Source organism: Mauremys mutica, chromosome 8 (assembly GCF_020497125.1).
Source record: "Mauremys mutica isolate MM-2020 ecotype Southern chromosome 8, ASM2049712v1, whole genome shotgun sequence".
Lineage (NCBI taxonomy): Eukaryota > Metazoa > Chordata > Testudines > Geoemydidae > Mauremys > Mauremys mutica.
Window position 1 is genome coordinate 98,543,282 of NC_059079.1, and position 19,307 is coordinate 98,562,588.

Consider the following 19,307-nt stretch of genomic DNA (forward strand, 5'->3'; position numbering starts at 1 on the left):
TTTCTTTACCAAGTTACTGTTGACTAGCATCTGCAGTTACATACCCCGCCCACCCCGCGTCCCCAACATCCAACACACGTTTAAAAATAAAATACATGTTCCACTGACCACTGTAACTTTACAAAGGTTTCTTTATTGATGAATTTGCGTTACAGGGTTGAAACTGGGACACGGACTGTGCTGGGTAGGGTGTGCGGTGATGTAAAGACCGCCTGTAAACTCGAGGAATGACAGGCTCCTGCTCCCAGAGCGGTCTACAGTGCCGGACTGGATGTTTCAACGGAGCCTGCCATCCCTCCTTTTTGGGACTCTGTGTGCGTGGGCTATGTGGCCTTTTGGCGGGGGAGGACGGATACAGATTCCTCTGCTGCGTGGCTCTGTGGTCCAGGACAGGGACTGTTGCATGAGATCTGTAACCCCCCCTTCCCCGCTACAAAAGTCACGTACCCCCCCACCCACACAGAACCTGCAAACCACCTCCCATACCGACCAGGGTGCGTACTGAACTGCAGTGTGTGTGTGACCTGCTGCTGATCCCGCCCCCCAATGTCTGTACCCTGGTAAAGGTGATTGTCCTGTCAAATTACCAACCCCCTTCCCCCCCTTCAAACACAGTCCTCCTCTAAAAGAACATGACGGAAACAGTAATTAACAGAAAAGTATTTTTTATTATCAACTAGACAGTTAGGGGACGAAACTGGGATGGGGGCTTGGGTGAGGCGGGAAGGAAAGGACTTCTCAAAATTTAGGCTATGAGAGCTTTTCGGTACTTGAGCACTCTGCTGGGGTGCAGTGACAGTTTACACGGCCTCTGGCGCCCCTCCTTCTGGTTATTTTGGGTGAGGGGGGTATGGGACTTTGTGGCGGGGGAGGGCGGTTGCAGATACACTGCAGGGGGGCTCTGTCCTCCTGCCTGAGGTCCTGCAGAACATGCACAAGGCGCAGGAGCAAGTCCATTTGCTCCCTCATTAGTCCAAGCAGCGTTTGAGTCGACTGCTTGTCTTCCTCATGCCACCTCTCCTCCCGTTCGCTGTGTGAGCGCTGGTACAGAGAGAGGGTCTCCCTCCACTGGCTCTGCTGGTCCGCCTCGTCTCGGGAGCACCCCATAAGTTCAGCGAACATCTCGTCCCCTGTCTTTTTCTTTCGCCGCCTAATCTTTGCCAGCCTCTGTGAGGGGGATGCTGTGGCAGGTCTGGAGACAGTCGAAGCTGTGTGATGGGAAAAAGGGAGTGAAATTCCTTGCAAAGATAAATTTTTGCGAACAATGAACACAGTGTAGTCTGTGTACTCTGTGAATTCTGGTTGAGATCCCAGTGCCTGATGGGGCAAAAACCATTTTCGCGGGTGTGGTTCTGGGTAAATGTCGTCAGTCATCCCTTCCTCCGGAAAAGCTACAGCAGACAATCATTTCAAGCCCGTTTTCCCTGGATTGCCCTGGCAGAATCACGCCACAGCGTGGAAACCATGGAGCCTATTTTGCCTTCTGTGCCTGTCCACCGTATGTGTACTAGATGCCGCTGACAGAGGCGGTCCAGCGCTACACAGCAGCATGCTTTTGCTTTTGCATGATAGCAGAGGATGGTTACCAGCCATACTGTAACCATCTACCAGCCCAGAAATTGGTAATAAGATGGGCATGGTTACCAGTCCTTTTGCACTGCACCATTTGCTGCTGTCATAAGTGCCCCTGGCTGCTCTTAGCCAGGGGCGCAAAAGCCAAAATTGGGAATGACTCCCTGAGTCAATCCCTCCTTTTTGGTATGTAAAAATAGAATCAGTCCTGCCTAGAATATGGGCAAGTGTACTAGAGAACCACTGTATCAGAGAACCAGAGAGCGCAGCTGCTCTGTGTCAGATCCTGCATAGATTATGAGCTGAATGCTATTCACAGGGGGTGCTCCTGCAACAACCCCAACTGTTCATTCCATTCTTCCCCAGCCTTCCTGGGCTACCATAGCATTGTCCCCCCCACTTGTGTGATGAAGTAATAAAGAATGCAGGAATAAGACACAGTGCCTTGTTAGTGAGAAATGAGTGGAAGGCAGCCTCCAGTTGCTATGATAGTCCAGATAGGACATTAAGGAGTGTGGAGGAGAGGAGCCCAGCATCCTGCTGCTAGTCCAGGGGCAATTTAATCTTTTCTTTACACATGAAGGGTGGGGGCTGATGAAGCTCAGCCCCCTGTTGCTATGATGAGGATGGTTACCAGCCATACTGCACCATCTACCAGGAAAAATTAGGGCCAGGCGCCCTTGATCGACCTCACTGATGCTAGTACGCAGGGTTACCAGTCCTTTTGCACTGCCCCATGTGCCAATAGGCTGATGATGACGATGGATATCAGTCCATATTGTACCGTCAGCCCACCCATGGCGGGGGGGAGTGAGGATGTCGGTGTTCAGTGCTGCACCATCGCATCTATCTTCAGCATTCAGTAAAGATACGGTGACATGTAAAAGAGTCAACAGAGGATTGTTTTTCCCTTTCACTTCTGGGGGTTGGGGAGGTGCGTAACTTGCCGAGCTATGCCCTGACCCACCGCGGACACTGTGTTTGACCCTAGAAGCATTTGGAGCTCAGCCAAGAATGCAAATGCTTTTCGGAGACAGCAGGAACTGTGGGATACCTTGCGTCCTCAGTCCCCCCTCCCTCCATGAGCGTCCATTTGATTCTTTGGCTTTCCGTTACGCTCGTCACGCTAGCAGCGTGCTGGAGTCTGTGCTATGCCGTCTGTCCGAGTTTTTTGAAAAATACTCTGGACCAGGCGTAACATTACAGTAATTCCCCTAATTAGATGCAGGACTCTCCGAGCGAGATCACCCTGAGGACGGTCACTGAAGGAGATAGAGAGCGCATGCTGCGTGAAAGCCAGCACAAACCAGGGCCCTATGCAGCCGTGCTCGGGGAGGCAATGCTCCCTGAGTACCTCATGAAAGCCTCACGCGGAAAAGTGTGCTGCCACGGAGCACCCAATAAGGCAGCTCTCCCCAGGAACCTCCTGCGGAGGCTTTTCGATTACCTCCAGGAGAGTTTCGTGGAGATCTCCCAGGAGGATTTCTGTTCTATCCCATATATAGAGAGACCTCCTTTTCACATACTTCAGATTCCTGTTATATTAAGAATAAAAGTTTACATGGTTAAAGCACTTACCGAGTGATCCTTCCCCTGATTCAGGGGTCCGGGTTAATGGCCGGGGACGGTTGGTAGGGGATCTTCCGTGACGGTGATGAAGAGATCCTGGCTGTCGGGGGAAACCAGCGTTGTAAGCGCTGTCGCCTGCCTCGTCCTCCACAAACCCTTCCCTCATCTTCCCCGTCCGCGAACATCGCCGAGGAACTGTCCGTCGACACTGTCCACATCGTCAGAGTCCTATGGTCACTGGTGGGGCAGTGGTGGCAGGCTCCGTAGCGTCCGTTTGCCGCTTTGATTTTTTGGTAGCCTTGTCTGGGGTCCTTTGATTTTCACACGGCGCTGCGTGGCATCCGGCTGTAATCCTCTGTCTCTCATGGCTTTGGAGACCTTCTCGTAGGTCTTTGCATTCCGTTTTTTGGAGCACAGCTCCGAAAGCACAGACTCCTCACCCCACACACCGATCAGATCCAAGAGTTCCCGGTCAGTCTATGCTGGGTCCCTCTTTCTATTCAGAGATTACATGAACTCCTCTGCTGGAGAGCTCTGCATCGCTGGCGGTGCTGCTGAGCTCGCCCCGATGTCCAACCACGAAATGAGATTCTAACTGTCCAGACAGGAAAAGGAATTCAAATTTTCCCGGGACTTTTCCTGTGTGGCTGGTCAGAGCATCCAAGCTCGGACTGCTGTCCAGAGCGTCAACAGAGTGGTGCAGTGTGGGATAGCTCCTGAAGCTAGTAAGTTCGATTTGCATCCACACCTAGCCTAATTCGAGATAGCCATGTCGAATTTAGCGCTACTCCCCTCGTCGGGGTGGAGTACCGAATTCGAACTAAAGAGCCCTCTAGGTCGAATTAAACGGCTTCCTGGTGTGGACGGTTGAGCGGTTAATTCGAATTAACGCTGCTAAATTCGATTTAAAGTCCTAGTGTAGACCAGGCCTTATATAGGCTCTGATTACTCCCCACCCCCTGTCCCGATGTTTCACACTTGCTGTCTGGTCACCCTAGGTTGCTGGAACTGCCTTGAAGTAGGTTTCCATCATATACAGGGTTTTACAGTTTGGTTCAATGGCTTCTCAGCACCCCCACTGTGCAAATCGTTCCAGCACCTCCTGCTCTTGTCACATTAAAGGGGGGAAAAACAGTCAAATATGGAGCTAATAAAACCCGTGCCCTGGTGTCCTTTGTAGTTCTAGTGGCAACAGGGTGTGTGTTTGTTTCGGCTTCTATTTTTTACTGAAGAAACATCCGCTTGCCCTGTCTGCTACCCAGCCATGGTATTCTAGTGCTGTGGGCAGAACCAGAAAGTGAAATACATTCATTTATTGAATACTGCACTGTACCCAATGTAGAGGAAAATATGCTCCCTGCCCCAAGGACTTTACAATCGAAGGCCCTGATCCAGCAAACACAGACATACGTAACTTCACTCCAATCCATAGTCCCTAAAGTCAGTGGGGCTACTTATGGAAATAAAGCTTTTCACGTGCTGAAGTGTGTGCAGCATGATAGTCAGCACTACACTTGACAGAGAGGTTGCGCTGGATCAGACATGGAAGATGAAGTTAGAAGCTGCATTTAGTATGGACTCAGGCAATGTGTGTGTAGGAAGACCCACTATGCTGAGGTTGCAGCAATCAAGTCAGGAGACAACAAGGCCTGAAAAAGAGGAGAAAGCTGTCTGAAGAGAAAATACACAAAATCAGATCTTAAAAATATTGTGGAGGAAGAAGTAGAAGGGTTTGGACAGTGGCTGAATCTGGGAAGGAAGGGAACAGGGAAGAGTTAACAATGACCCCTGACAAGGTGGGTGATGGTGTCAACAGTGACAGAGACGGTTTCAGAGGAATAATAAATTCATTATTGGCCACGTCAAATGAAAGATGATAGCCATCCATCCATGAGGAGCTGTCAGACAGGCTGAAATGCAGGACTGCATGGAGAGAGACAAGGAATGCACTAGACAACCACTGCGGGGGGCGGGGAGAGGAAACGGAGGGCAAAGCCCAAAGTCATACAGACAAAATCACTGAGTTTTACATTGTTAGCCATTTCCAGCAAACTCATGAATGAGAACCAGTGGTGATTAACGGGAATATTGGGACTTATTGAGCCCTGGGTGAAATTCACATGGCTGAGGACAATGCATCCTTTTCAAAAGACCCTCAGCTGAGGAGCTATCAGAGACCAGCATCACCCAAGTCTTGCTTCCTTCAGGGCAAGACGTAGGTGCTGCAAGTAGGCATAGGTGCTGGAACTCAGGGTGCTGCCGCATCCCCTGGCTTGAAGTAGTTTCCATTAAATACAGGGTTTACAGTTTGGTTCAATGGCTCTCAGCACCCCCACTAAAAAATTGTTCCAGCAGCCCATGGGAAAGAGATACTGTCTGTCCAATACCAGTCACTGCAGGATAGCCTAGCAGCATTACCCCTTCAAGTACAAAAAATGATAATCCCACCTAAGAAAGGGGTGTTGATTTTGATACTTTTACTATTTCTGGCCCGAGCCATTTGCCAGTATTCGGGACCTTGCATTAAGAGGAGAAATTCATGATACAGTCAGGTTATTTCTTTGATGCAGTCTTGTTTACTTACAAAGAATGTACACAAAGTCCCATTTCCCTGAACACAGTAGGAGCAAACAACAGGAGACAGTTTCCTTGCTCACAATCCCAAGCCTCCCTTTGCAGCCAGCACTCTGCCCAAAACACTCTCTCTTGACTTTCTCTCAGGGCCACACTACAAGTGCTTCTCTTGCTGTCTCCCGTTTTTTCTGCTGCTTTCTGCATGCTTTGTGAGTGCTTCTTATTGAAATGTAGAGCACTGTACTGGAACTCTGAGAGCTCACTTTCACCCCTTTCTCCCTTGTATTTACTAGATCCACTGGTTCTTGTTTTGCAACTGTAGTTCCCTTTTCTAATACTTGCTGTTTATCAGAAACATTTAGTAAATGAACAGGAATCCATTCCCACTTCCCACTCCCAAGAACCTTAGCAGCTAAAATTCCTCTGAGAACCTGGGTTTTAAAGCAGGTCTCAACTACTGTCCATCTTCCTTTTGCTCAAAAGCTACCCTCAGCATGCTGCTGGAGGTAAGACAATTTGCTTACTGCAAACCAGATGCCTAAACCATTTGTCTTATTTGTGCCACATCTTTAAAGGGAATTTCCACAGAATGAATTCATAGGACACCTTTCCTAGCATTTATTACGCAATTATTAGCCACAATGAAATCCAGGCTAATTATTACTTCATCCACTGTCTCACTATCCGGAGTTCTTGCTCAAATTACAGAAGTTCAAGTTTCAAACACAATTGCCACCATTTTTGGATGGGTGAAAATTCCCCAGTCACTGTCTCCTTTGGAGACCAAATAGGTGGTTTAGTTTTAGATCCCCTCTTACCTAGAATTTTGCTAGAAGAAATTTAAGGAGCTAAAAAAACACCTTGAAAAAGAAATCAAAGGATCACAGATCACAGTGGAAGAAGTCAGTCACTTGGACGAGGAATTGGGTCTGCCAGAAACAGGACATTTACAACAGTTTTCTACTCCATTCTCAGCCTGCGAATTATACCTACATGACATTCTGGTGTGTGCTAAACCTTCTGAACAGGAACAGATACAAATGGTTTGTTATAAGATTCAGGCTCCCAATCTGAAATCAAACCCAAAGAACTGTGAGTTGTTTGAAAAAGAGGCAATCTACCTTGCGCTGGCTGGAAAGGCAGGCTTGGAAGTGTGAGCAAGGAAATTGCCTCCTGTCGTTTGATCCTACAGTGTTCAGTGAAACAGGACTTTGTGCAAATTCTTTGTAAATAAACAGGATTGTGTCAAAGAAATATCTGACACTGTCACCAATTTCTCCTATGGAAACAATTTGCAAGACCCCAAATATTGGCAAAGTGCTCAGGTCAAAAGGAGTAATTTCTTATGGACATCATGGCCCTCTCAAAGAGAAAAATGCTATTCTCATTCAGCATTGTAGATCGTGCCTAGATATTAGTATGATGGGTGCATTATAAAGATTAGATTAGATTAGAGGTGAATTTACTTAAAATGTGGCACACCAGAGTTTTCAGACCTTGCCAAACTGCTTGACATACAAACCAAAAATGTGGGCTGAGTAACAGAGCATGAAACCAGCTGAAACTGGTTTTGGATTTCATTACAAAAACTTTTGGATTTCATTAAAAAGAAGCTTAGGAAAGAGGGAGAGTAAAAGAGAGACTGTGGCTAAATATCGCTGTTAGAACTAGCCTCCTTCAATTCCCCCATCAATGAGTGCAGGATTCCAAGTAAAATTTTGTTTTTTTAAAATGCCTGTGGATGGGAGATAAGTGACAGCCACTGCTTTTACTGATCACAGCTACTGTTGCCACAGTACTAGGTTTGCCTACTGCCAGGAGCAACTCAGTTTGGAAGCTGTGCACAATACGAAATATCAAATTAAAGCTTCAGCCCGGTAAACTGATTTGCATGGATGGACCTTAGTGTTCATGCATAGTGATGGAGCCAGTTGTTCTAAAAACAGAGCCTTTGTATTAATGTTCCAAGCTGACAGTTACTTAGAATCATAGAATTGTGGGACTGTTAAGGAGACCTCATCCTAATAGCACCCACTATCATCGGATAAAGAAACAGATCTTAAGATGGTTAAAGAAAACTTAGTTTGATAGCAGTCTGTCTGGCAAGAAACCACTTATCAATAATTGTGGTTGTGAAATCCTCATTTCTTTATTATTTTGTCATTATGGTCCCCACTTCCCTATTGCTTGTCTGTATGATCTCTGTCTGGTTCTGTGATTGTTTCTGTCTTTTACATACTTAATTTTGATAGGCATAAATTAATGAAGGTGGTGGAGTATGATTGATTAGAGAATTTTGTTACAATATGTTATGATTGGTTAGTAAAATTTTAGTAAAATAATTGGTTAAGGAATAGCTAAGCAGGACTCAAGTTTCACTATAAGAACTGGGGTCCAAGAAGGAGACCAGGAGAAGGAACAGAAGAATAGGGAAAGATCTGGAAGAAGAACTCACCTCCAAGACACAGGCTAAGATCAGAACTGTTAAGAATCCTCTGTATGGCCGTGATGTGCAGCAACCAGACTCCAGACGACACTGACCTTGTCTGGCCAACAGAGAAAGTTCACCTGCCTGATCAGGATTGGTGAGCATAGCATTGTGTGCTGAGCACGTGTATTCTGCTTGGTAATTGTCAGTAAATAGAGGATAAGGATCAGGGGGGGCTCTAGACATTTCGCCACCCCAAGCACGGTCCCGCGGCTCAGGTGGACCTCCCGCAGGCATGCCGCCAAAGGCACCCTGCCTGCGGCCCTCCCGGCGACTAGCAGAGCGCCCCCCGAGGCATGCCGCCCCAAGCACGCGCTTGGCGTGCTGGGGCCTGGAGCCACCCCTGATAAGGATATTACTGTGTAAGGCTCTGTGAAGGAGCAGAGAGATGGCTGCCAGGCACAGCAGGGGTTAAAGAAAACCTGCGGGTTCAGCTAGCCCCGCCCTGTTATACCTGCAGCCAATGCCAGGCCTGGCAAAGTGAGAAAAGAAGGGCGCCTGGCTCAGACAGGAGCTGACTGGCAAAGAGGCAGGCGCACTCTGTGTGTCGACTTGAAGGCACAGATGCAACCTGCCTGCCAACGCAGACACTGGAAGCAAGTAAGTCTTCCCTGCCAAGGGGAATCTACCACTGTCAAGGTTCCTTCCCCACTCTGAACTTTAGGGTACAGATGTGGGGACCTGCATGAACACCTCTAAGCTTAACTACCAGCTTAGATCTGGTTTTGCTGCCACCACTCCCAAATACTAACTCCCTTCCCTGGATAGTCTTGAGACTTCTTCACCAAGTTCCTGGTGAACACCGATCCAACCCCTTGGTGGCGCCAGAGCCCCCCAATCCAGAGGCCCAGAGCTGGTTACCCACCCCGCAGTTCAGGAGACCACAGCCCCATCAGTGGCCCGGCCAGAGATCAGGGAGGCCCATCATGACCCAACCACCCGGGTACCCAGGCAGAAAACCCCATGCACCACCCGAGAGCAAGACTAGGGTTTCACATGTGGCCATTCTGGGCATTGGTCCAGAGACTGCCTGTTCATGGAATGTAGCTTTGGGAAGATCTGGACTCCACAGGCACGAGCGCACCCTGGGGATCCAGCAAGAAGGGATGGGACTTGTAGATTTGGGGTGTGCCCAGACCCTGCTATGAAACAGAGTAGTGCCTAATCCTGGCCCAACTCAGGGCACCATCATGTTGCAGTGTGTGCATGGGGATGTGAGGACCTACCCCCGCATAGAAGTGACTTTAACAATAGGGAAATTTGAAGAGCCCCTGATGGTTGGTCTGGCCCTGACACTGGCCTACCCGGTTATTTTAAGCCAAGACTGGGACTATTTTGGGGAATTGTTAGCGGACCTGGTGGGGCCCCCGTCCAACAGTCAAGGACCCTACCTTGGGCCACAGCCGGCCTGAAGCGGCGACCCTTGTGGGCATGGGGGAGGTTGCTGACCCTGGTGAAGGGGCATCACAGGCCTCAGCGCCAACTCGGGCCCACCAGGACCCCTCCAGGCAGGAGGGGAACTCACCCCATTATCTGAATCAGAGATCCTGACTCGCCTCTCTGACTTTGTGGAGGAGCAATAGACTGTCGACACCCTGAGCTGGGCATACGCTCAAGTGGCAGTGGTGAATGGGGAGGCTGTCAAACCCCGCCAAGCGGGACGGTTCCCACACTTTGAGATTCAAGGTGACCATCTGTACTGCACAGAGAAAGATCAACCAACCGAAGAGGTTCGACATCATCTCTTGGTGCCCCGGCCTCATCAGAAGGAAGTTATGTGGCTCGCCTATGCCATACGCGTGGCTGGGCACCTTGGAAGGGAAAAGACATTGGCCAGGATTTTAGGCTGGTTCTTTTGGCCAGGGATCTACCGAGATATGGATGATTTCTGTGCCTCATGCCCAGAGTGTCAGCTTACCACACCACAGCCAGCTGAGAGAGCCCCGTTGATCTCCCCCTCCACTTGTAGGTGTACCTGTTGAGCAGATTGGAGTCGACATAGTCGGCCCTCTTGAGAAGAGTGCCGCTGGATACCAGTTCATCCTTGTTGTAGTGGACTATGCACCCCGAAGCAGCACCGTTACGCTCCATGAACACCACGGGGGTGGCAACGGAACTTATGAACATCTTCGCCCGAGTTGGGGTGCCCCGGGAAATCTTGACAGATCAAGGGACAAACTTTATGTCCCAAACGTTCAAACAGCTCTGCTGTCTACTTAAGATCAAGACCTTACGAAGTTTGTATACCATCTCCAAACGGACGGCCTGATAGAGCGCTTTAACCAAACCCTAAAAACAATGCTCCAAAGGTTCATCCTGATGGATGTCTGATATTGGGACCAGCTGCTCCTGCCTCTCTTGTTTGCGGTCCGAGAAGTACCGCAGTCTTCCACTGGTTTCTCACCAGTTGAGCTTTTATCTGGGAGGCAACCAGTGGATTTTAGACCTCGTTCGAGAAATCCCGAGCCGACGACATGGTACAGTATGTGCTAAACCTGCGGGAGAAACTTGAGGCACTAGGTTAATTTGCCAGGGAGAACCTCCTACATGCCCAGGATACCCAAGAAGCAGCTAAATAAATGGGCACGCCTCCGGGAATTTCAGCCTGGTGACCAGGTGCTGTTGTTGTTGCCCAGGTCAGAGTCAAAGCTCCTGGCCCACTGGCAATGACCATACGAGGTGATCCAGTGTGTGTGAACTATGAAAGCAACCTGACAAACGTAAGTTTCAACAGATCTACCACGTGAACCTGTTAAAACCGTGGAAAGCTCAGGAAGGCTTACTAATAGCACCTTACCCAGCAGAGCCCAAACTAGGCTCACAGGCCTCGGAGGCCTCAAACCCTGGGATGGTCAAGATTGAGGATAATCTTAACCCCAAGCAGAGAGGCCAGGCACAAGAACTGATCACCGCCTTCTCTTCCCTTTTCTCAACCCAGTCAGGGCGGACTCACCTGATAACTCATCATATTCAGACGGAGTCAGGCATTAAGGTCAGAGAAAACCCTCAACCCCTTCCCCAGAAGCTTAGAGAGACCATGAAAGAGGAACTCCACTCAGTGTTTGCATTAGGGGTGATTGAGGAGTCAGTCATTCGGCGACTGGAAAAGTCCCGTGGTACTGGCTCCTAAGCCCGATGGAAGCACCTTCTTTTCCATAGACTTTCACAAGGTCAGTGCAGCATCAAAGTTCAATGCCTACCCAGTGCCTCAGGTTGATGAACTGCTCGACTGGCTGGGAAAGGTGGAATACATCACCACTTTAGATTTAATGAAGGGCTATTGGCAGATCCCCCTCACACCCGAGCCCAGGTAAAAAAAACCACTTTCTCTGCCCCCTTCGGGCTTTTCCAGTTCCAGACTGTGCCCTTCGGCTTGCATGGGATCCCGGCCACATTTCAGTGGCTAATTCTCCGCCCCCGTAATGAATATGCAGCTGCGTACTTAGATGATGTGGTGATCTATAGTCACAACTGGCAGCACCATTTGAAACATGTGACTACGGTCCTACAGTCCATCAAGGAGGCCGGCTTGACAGCGAACCCCACCAAATGTCACCTTGGGAAGCATGAGACCTCGGGTACACATTGGGAAAAGATATAATCCGACCCTTGGTTAGCAAAGTCCAGGCCCTCCAGCTTTGCCCCATGCCATCCTCAAAGAAACAGGTATGTCGATTCCTGGGACTAGCTGGATGTTACCGCTGCTTTATCCCAGGATTCCTCTCCATTGCAGCCCCCCTTGCTGATCTCCTCAGAGAACGAGTCATAAAAGGATCCAGTGGACCACAGCCTGTGAGAAAGCGTTTCAAACTCTGAAGGCCCAGCTCTCTCAGCCCATCTGAATGCGGACTTCTATTCACAAGATAGTGGAGGACAGTTGGGGGGGCAAACCCCAAATGGGGTTATCGGGGGGGATGTGTGAAGGAGCAGAGAGACAGCTGCCAGGCACAGCAGGGGCTAAAGCAAACCTGTGGGTTCAGCTAGTCCCGCCCTGTTATACCTGCAGCCAACGCCAGGCCTGGAAAAGGGAGAAAAGAAGGACCCCTGGCTCAGGCAGGAGCTGACTGGCAAAGAGGCAACCTGCCTGCCAGCGCAGACACTAGAAGGAAGTAAGTCTTCCCCTGCCAAGGGCAATCTACTGCCAAGCCCCAACTGTGGGGAAACTGGACTACCAGGGCCACACCCCAAACTGAAAGACTTACACAGGCAGCAGCTCAGACAATAGTGAGCCCCCACCCCCTAATGGCCGGGAGCAAGATCCATCTCCCCTGTCTGGGGGGGTGAGTTGCCCAGGACTCTTAGCCAGGACCTGAGGGAAAGGAGGGCAGGTCCCCCTCTCCAGCCCCTAAACAACCATCTAGCCAGTAGGCTGCCTGGCCACTGAAGGCCCTATCACAGGCTCTTTCACTGGTAAAAGGTCCTGCAAACCTGCAGAAAATTACAACTTGAGCCCTAGGAATTGGGTAAGGGTGGGTGTCCCTAGAGCAGGGATGGGCAAACTACGGTCCGCGGGCCAGATGTGGCCCGCAAGCTGTTTTAAGCTGGCCCCTGAGCCGCCCCAAGCATCTCGGCCATGCTCCTGCGGGGGCGGTGGGTCGGGGTCTGTACCACGCAGCTCAGCCCCGCTTCGGCCGGGGCACTGGGTCAGGGGCCACACCCCTGAGCCTCTCCCCACACCCTAACCCCCTCCCACTCTCTAAACTCCTTGATCCAAGCCTGGAGCACCCTCCTGCACCCCAAACCTCTCATCCCTACCCCTACCCCAGAGCCTGCACCCCCAGCCAGAACCCAGACCCCTTCCCACACCCTTGCCTCAGCCCTGATCCCCCTCCCACTCTCCAAACCCCTCAGTCCCAGCCAGAGCACCATCCTACACCCCAAAGCCCTCATCCCCAGCCCCATCCCAGAACCCACACCCCCTCCCGCACTCAACCCCAATTTTGTGAGCATTCATGGCCCTCCATACAATTTCTATTCCCCGATGTGGCCCTCGGGCCAAAAAGTTTGCCCACCCCTGCCCTAGAGTGTATGAGTTACAGATAATTTTGTGTGGACGACAGTCCAGAGCAGCAAACCAGTTGTGATTCAGGGTGGGGAGGATAGTTGTTAGGGTGACCACACGGAATCTAATGTATCTGATGCATCTGAGATCACGAAGGTCAACGGTAGTTCTCATCCCTCCCTTGGCCTTGGGGACCAGGAACTACTCGGAGTAGAATCCCTGACCCTGATGATGCACATGGACCTCCTGTACAGCCCCCAAAGCCAGCAGAGACTGAACCTATTTGAGGAGCATTGTCTCACGAAAGGGGTCCCAAAGAGGGATAGGATAAAGAGGTGGAAAGAGAGATGGAGAGGAACCGTCTGACATAACCCAATCTCATGGTGCTCAGGACCTAGCTATCCATGGTAATCAAGCCCCAAACACTGTAGAAGTGGGCCAGCCTGTCCCTGAACAGGGGAGATAGAGAAGGAAAGGTTACCACTGAGGATGAGGCAGTAGAAGCCATGACACCAGTGAACTCTTGAACCAGTAGAGAGTCTGGAACTGAAAGGCAAAGCAGCGCTAGTGCCATCTAGGAAGCTGCTGCAAATGCACATACTACATAGTGGATGGGAAAGTACCTGTAGTTAGCTAAAAACTAGCAGCTAATCTCTGCCATTTTTCCTGTAGAGAATCAGGCCTGTGGAGATGAGGTTCATACCTATTTATTATATATCAAAATCATAGCTCTACTAATCCCCAAACTTGGTGTTTTTTACTTTTAGTTAGTTTGGTAAATCAAGTTAGTGCCTTAGTGATGGATCAAATTTGGAACTTCCCAGTTTCTGCTTGTTTCCTGACCTGGCAGGCACTGCCCCAATGACATACATCTGCCAGGAGGCGTCAGACCAGCGCTAGAGGGTAGGCGAGCAGAGGCAGAGCTGCCGAGACCCTGCCCGTAGAAAGAGACAAGGTGCTAGCTGTGTGGGATGGTCCAATAAGGGGTGAGACCCACTGCTACTTGGTGGAGTGGGGGGCACTGAGAACTTGGCAGGTGGGCTAAGGCAGAGCAGAGAAAGCAGGTGTTTATAATGGCTGAGTAAGGGTGAGAGCTACACTGTAAAATAACTTGATACTCTACTTCCATAACATGCATCCACCAAAAGGTGGCAGCAAATCTCTCACTATCTTCACTAGATAGTTGCATCATTCTTTTCGAAGGCAATAAACACAGTGAACTGCAGCTTATCCTAATAAATTCTGGCTGAACTGAAGGATTGCACTGTCTACTATCACAGGACAAAAATCTATGCTTGCAGCTCTGGCTGAAATGGAGGAGGCTCATAAAAAATAACCAGTGAGCTGTAAATGGCAGGTCCTTCATTTATTTAAGCTGTCTATAGTTGGGATAATGTTGCATCTCAGTTTATTTTGTCATTGACACAAGTGAGGCTGGAGTAGCAAGGAATCACTGATTGTCACAAATAGTCCAGATACAAGGTCCGTCTGCCTCGTCATTGCTGTCAGATACTTCAGATCTTGTCCTCTGACAGGCTTGCTTAGTATTACAGCTTTTACTGGATGTTTACCTTAGTGGTAAATCTGGAACTGATTTACCATTTGTTATGTAAGTTAGTATGGCAGCTGAGGATTTATTTTTAAACTCTCTATTGTATTTCTGAGAGATGCACCTTTTCAGTTATGAGCCTGATTATGGACCTATTTACACCAGTATAAATCAGAAGTAACTCAACTGAAGTCAACGGAGATACATCTGTGGCATAAGTAAAATCAGATTCCGGCCCTATGGGTCTGAGTCTCCTCTGCATTACATTTTGAATTCTCATGCAGATTTAGCAGCATTTTACACTTATGCACAGGAGTCAGTAATGACACAAGGTTCAAGGCAGCAAGGAATCAGGCCTTACCTATTATACATTCTGCTTCTGATTCAAGTCCCTTTATAAAACAAGAGTGATTAAGACTATTTTTGCTTATCAGTTAAACCAACTCTCTCCAGTAGTATATAACTAGTCTATGCAAAAAATGTTAACCTCACCCCCACCCCCATCCTCCCTGTAGACTTATTCTTCCCACTTGTTGCATCTGGTTTTAAACAGATTGTAAATTCTTTGGGGCAGGGACTGACTCTCACTATGTTTGTACAACAACTAGCACAGGGAATCCCTGATCTACTTGGGCTCTCTGGACATTACTATAATAGAAATAATACTAAGCATGTCCTCCAGGCCTTAAAATAGGATTGTTTCCTTATTCTGTAATATTAATGGGAGTTACGTGGATGCAGCAGAAGGCGGCATCCTTGAGCAGGGCTGGATCACGTAATGGATACTCACAGATCAGGCCCTGAGCACTTAAATGCATTCATGTAATTTTAATTCTGTTGCTAACATTTCCCTTCTGGTGACCGACAGATGAGTTTCATTACAGACTCTGATGTCGTTACTGAGATCAAGGATTTAAGTCTGGCTGGTATCTGGGCCTTTGTCCCAGTTAATCAGAGCATTAATCCTGTCTGGCAGGGGTTCCCTATGAATTGTGTGGTGATAGCATTTCCAGACTAAGGCAATAGTTCACCCTGCAAGTTCCTCCCAGTAAAATGAGACCGTTTTCTGTTTCACACAAGGTAGTATAGATAAGATCAACAGGCTTGCAGCAGAAACAGGTGTTATAACTGTGGGTTCTCTGTCATGTATGCATTTGTAATATATATGCTATAAAATCCTAAGGCTCAATCCTGAAAAGTGGATCTCCTACAAGCACCTGCCATGAGCCTCTCAGCCACTGACAGGATCAAACCTCTTACCCCAAGGGGAGATGAGTTGTATAATTAGTGTGAGCCTGTAAACTATGTTATAAGAGGTCAATAAACTCTGCATCTCCAAAGGTCTGGACACAGTTGTCTGGCCAGCCTTATAGCATCTTGGTGATAATGAGGTTCACATTTTCAGCACTGCCTTGCCCTCTGGTTTTGCTTACTCACTTTTGCACATGCAGCTGATTGTGCCCACGGAGCCAGCTGCACATGCAATACCTGCATTTGCACAGGCAGTCACCTAACCACCTCATACGTGTGCACAAATGGTTGTCTGAGCACGCAAAATGGGTGTGTACCTGTCCTAGCAGTTACAAGCAGTTATGTTCATTATGCTGCTTCATGGAAACCAGAAGAAACCCATTTACATCTGTTGCAGTAGAGGTGTGGTGGTCAATTATGCCCTTGCAGATGCCAGGTAAAGGTATTTGTGCTGTTTGTCTGTCACTACAGCATTTATGTATCTCTTGCAGTTCTTGTACATGCCTGGCACTATGGTACATGATCAGCAGGCATTTAGGATCTTCATTTGTTCTGCAAAACAAATATTATCTTATGTATATAAAAGCAAGAGCCATAGTCATCACCCAGCAGCAAGGCATCTGGGCACTGACTATCAATTAAATATAAATAATGGGAGATATACCTATCTCCTAGAACTGGAAGGGACCTCAAAAGGTCATCGAGTCCAGCCCCCTGCCTTCACTAGCAGGACCAAGTACTGATTTTTTGCACCAGATCCCTAAGCGGCCCCCTCAAGGATTGAACTCACAACCCTGGGTTTAGCAGGCCACTGCTCAAACCACAGATCAACGGAATATAACTGAATTCCCTGTGTGTTAACAAAGAAAAAAAATATTTAAAAGATCAGTTCAAAACCTGGCAAACAAATAAGACTTAGAGCTACAGGCAATGGATTTTCAGTGGCTCAAACATATATATATATATATATATATGAGTATTTGAATTATATCCAGTCATTTAAAATTAAATTACCAAGTTAGGGTCATCTCCAGCAAATACGTAAGAACATGAGTAAACTCACAGATGTCAGGGTCCAGGGGATTACTTCTGTAAGGAAAGCTACTCAAGTGCTTCAGTGTTTGCAGGATCAGGTCCTTACATACCAACTGTGAAACATGTGAAGATATAGTGTGGGCCGGATTCTGCCTTCAGTGACACATGCACAACTCCAAGTTGGGAATGCAAAGGCTCAAAACTCCAGTTGGCAAAACAACATACCCAATTCAAAAAGAAATTAAGAAAAAATGTTTTATAGCATCACCTATCCTATTTTATTGATTTTGGCAGTGGGGAGGCAGGGACGGGGACAGAAAGCCAAAAACAGAAACAAAAGGAAACTGTAATAAAAGTGAAACTACCAAGCCTCTTTTGATCTAGGAAAATAACGCAGAAATTGACCTGGCAATATTTTATCTCTCCTCCTCCCCGCTTTCCTCCACCCCCTGCCACATTAGGTTATGTTTTGATTTCCTGTAACTGGCAACGATCAAAGTCAAGATTCTTTCTGTCACTGTATATTTTCCTTTTCACTCTGAACAAAAGCTGTAAAGGTCGCAATACTATCTCCCTTGTCTGTCCTGGACCAGTAGTCTACTTCAAACAGAGCTGTTTAGAGGAGAGCAAACTCCTGTAGTTTCTGAAATCTCATCCTCACATTGCAAAGGCAAATGCATGCTACTTTAGGGAAGTGGGAGAAGAATGTGGTAGGTATCCTGCAGCCTTGGAGGCAGGATATCAGAACTCATATAATGGCCTCTAAGACTTTAATTATTTTGGAAGGGTCTGGATTTTAATATACCAGGCTTAGAGTTGTTGTCTGTTTGCTGATGGGCACTGGACAATATTAGAATCCGTGGGGAACTCAGTGAGGGAGTGATGACTGACATTGGAAGGAATTTGGGGTGGTATCATTGTAGTGTGATGTGATTGCAGGTACAAGAGAAACCTTCAAAGAATACACCAAGAGGAAGAGATGAATATATGTCAGGTGGGGTGCTGAATTCCAGGTTTGATTGCTTAATGGATATCTTTTGTTGGTTCCAATGAAGAAGACTGGAGGGGACGTAGGATGAAAAATCAACATCTGGTTGACTCACAAAAGCATGTCATGGACCCTTAGCTTAGCCAAAGGATCGCCACGGGTGCATTAGTAGTGTTACCTTCTTGGAGAACCCTTCATACAGTGTGCCCCAACGCTGACCCATGGTCCCCAGGATATTGGCCTCACGTGATTCTTTAGATGTGATGACACTTAGGTGTGAAAGGAAAGAATATGTCCTTATTGAGTAGAAAAGAACAAACGTGTTCAGTTGCTCCAGGACAAATCGCAGGTTTTATTGCTGTTGACACTGAAGAAACTCAATAAGCCTGACGGGATCAAGGAACAAGATGAGCCACACAATGGTACAGAATTCAGAGGGGATGCTATTTCACTTTCATCAGACAATACTTTGTATTTCTGTAACACCATTCATCTGAGGAACTCTAAGCACTTTAAAAACAAAGAATTGTGAAGTAGGTGAGTCACAAACTTATTCTTATAGGTGGTTAATAGCATTGCAATATAACACTCTGTTTACTGCAGCTACTTGTTTAGGGCTAGATTCTGTTTCGTATCTTGCATAATAGTACCTTTCATTGAAATGAGGAGGGCAACTCTTGGAGGAAAGGTGGCAGTAACTGGCCTTTGGGTGACAGAGTTTTCTACAACCACGAGCTAGTGAAGATGTGTAGATTATGCCCCTGAGAACTAGGCTCTAGGTGACCTCTCAGATCTCTCCATGAAATATGCTTTCAGTAGAAAGAGCGGATGAAAGAAATATTGGCAACTGTGGAGGTCATGTTTGCGACGTAAGTGCATCTCACTGGAAGTATCTCTGCAGAGATGAACATGTGCTTTTGATATTCCTCCAACACATTCCAATGACTATTACTTCAAAGACTTACAATACTGGCTGGGAGTCACTAAATAAGCCTCTAATATAGTGTCAGTTGTTTTTAGGCAAGTATTTACTCTTTGAAAGACTGGATACTTCTGAAGAAAAAAAATGGTTTGAAAGAAAGAGAATCCCCTCAATGGATTAGCAAAGTAAAGCCTAGTATGAGTGATGTGCAGTTCTTCCCCAGTCTGAGCTGGCCTCATCTTTTTGGCACAGGGAGATGTGATGTGTGCCAATAAGCTGTAGTTACCAGGGATAACTTGTGGGAAAATCTGGCCCTCGTCTCTGATAGAGAAGGAAGAAGTACCCGGTGTAGACTTC

The 19,307-nt window shown here is 47.8% G+C and overlaps 1 long non-coding RNA gene across 2 annotated transcripts in view; it reads right to left on the reverse strand.

The window, feature by feature from the left end:
* Positions 1 to 14,644: 14,644 nt before the first annotated feature.
* The window catches only part of LOC123375917, a 58,256-nt gene continuing 53,593 nt past the window's right edge, over positions 14,645 to 19,307 (reverse strand). For both annotated transcript variants that reach the window (XR_006581620.1, XR_006581619.1), the window contains exon 5: positions 14,645 to 16,557. This is a non-coding gene — a long non-coding RNA (uncharacterized LOC123375917). The remainder of the gene's footprint in view (positions 16,558 to 19,307) is intronic.